Raw genomic sequence first — 1994 nt, 5'->3', positions numbered from 1 at the left:
TAAGTTTATTTCTATTTTATTATTTTTATGCTATTGTAAATGGGATTGTTTTCCTAATGGTCATTTTTTAAAAGTAAGCATATGCCCTGGTGCCCCATATCACATCCTCTTAATCTATTTCTGATTTCAGGTGCATCTGAGGTGGACATTTCTGTGCAAGCTCATATTCTCTTAACAGCATCCCTCAAGCATGAGTCATTTGTTTTACAGCTTTCTGTCCAAGGGCCTTCTCAGAAGCTGCTGGAGCCCATTCACTCACATACAGCACAGCCCAAAAATGTGGGGTTATTTCTTCTGGGGCTAACCCTTAACCAATGGGGAAAGATTGCAGATGGGTAAGTGCTTCTTCCTCCTGATCCTCGGGCAGATAATTCTGGGAGATATTACCTCCCAGAGTTAAACTATTAAACTCCTTTGAAGGTCCTGGTGGCAAGCACTGTCCACAATGAAGACCTGGTAACACACCTTTAAATTGGCTTTTCCACCTTCCCCATCACACTCTTCACCCTCCATCAATCCTGCTTTATGCTGTATGCTCCCAAATAAGTTGTACCCAAGTCCTTATGTCAGGTTCTGCTCTCATGGAAACCTAGACTGATACAGATAGCCGAAGTCAGTTTCTTTTGTTTGCAAACAAGTGTACCTATACTCCCCACCTGTTGTTCCAGTGTTTCCTTTTTCCATTAATGGTACCACTACTCACTGATTATGTGACCGCAGGCAATACACTTAATTCTGTGCTTTAATTTTCTCATCTGTAAAATGTGAATAATAAAAAAAACAACCTAAAGCAATATTCTGAGGATTAAATGGGTTAACACATGTAAAATATGTAAAATAGTTCCTGGCACATAGCATTACTATGTGAGTGTTGGCTTTTAATATTATTAATCAGTTATTGGTACTTGGATTAGGCAACACTTTTTCAGGGAAGGCTTTCCTAACTTTCCTAAGTCAAATACCTTCATTCTAGGCTTCTGCCCACCTTTTCATAGCACTAGTCACAGTAATAGTTTTACATTTATTCATGTGATTTTTTCGTAACATAGATATTAACTACACAGGTGTTCATTTTATTCTTTTACTTTAAACTACATGTATATATTTTAAATTTTCCTATAAAATTTCTACACATTTTATTGAGGTATAATTGACATGCAATAAGTGCACAATTTTATAACCTTTGTTCTGAGTTAGGTCTTAAATGGCTTTGGTTTGAGGTGCTGTTGGGCTATTCCTATCAGAAAAAGCTAAAAACGTGGCTGTCGAGCTCAGGACATATGTATGTATCTGTGAAAATATCACCACGATAAAACTTATCAAAGGTTTAAGTAAATGTATGTCCTATAGAGCTCAAAGCCACTAGAAATATTTTCCTTGTTGTTGGAACACTTTTCCAGGAGTATTTTCGAAGAAGTTCTTTATGTGATGAATGTTCTGATGCCTTGTATGCCTGAGAGCATCTTTATTTCAGCTATGCACTTAGATAATAGTTTAGTTTATGTAAAATTCTAGTTTGGAGTTCTTTGAATACTTTGAAAAGATTGCTCCATGTTATTCTTACATGCTGGTTTTACTCTTGTTATTTTTTATGTGATTATTTGACTAATGCTTTTTTCCACAACTAGACTGTAAACTCTTTAAAGGCAGAGGTCACATTGTTTTTGCTCAGCATCGTACCAGAGTATCTAGCACAGTTTCTCAGAGGTGCACATTAGCATTTGTTGAATGAGGGTTAGGGTGAGGCAAGACTAGAAAGATATTTGGGATAATATTTTGCATAGCCTTGACTGCCAGTTGGAAGAGTTTGGTAAGCAATAGAGTTGCACAAGTTTTTAAAATAGTGTAGTGACATAATTAGGGCAGCACTTTAGGAAGCTTATTCTGACAGCAGTATATTGAATACATCTAAGTAGGGGAAACCAATTACAGCACCATAGCAACAATGTAGGCTAGATAATGAAGGCCTGAACTCAGAAGCTAGAAATTGGAAA

Source organism: Cynocephalus volans, chromosome 9, assembly GCF_027409185.1.
Source record: "Cynocephalus volans isolate mCynVol1 chromosome 9, mCynVol1.pri, whole genome shotgun sequence".
Taxonomy (NCBI): Eukaryota; Metazoa; Chordata; class Mammalia; order Dermoptera; family Cynocephalidae; genus Cynocephalus; species Cynocephalus volans.
Note: the sequence above shows the minus strand (reverse complement) of the source record.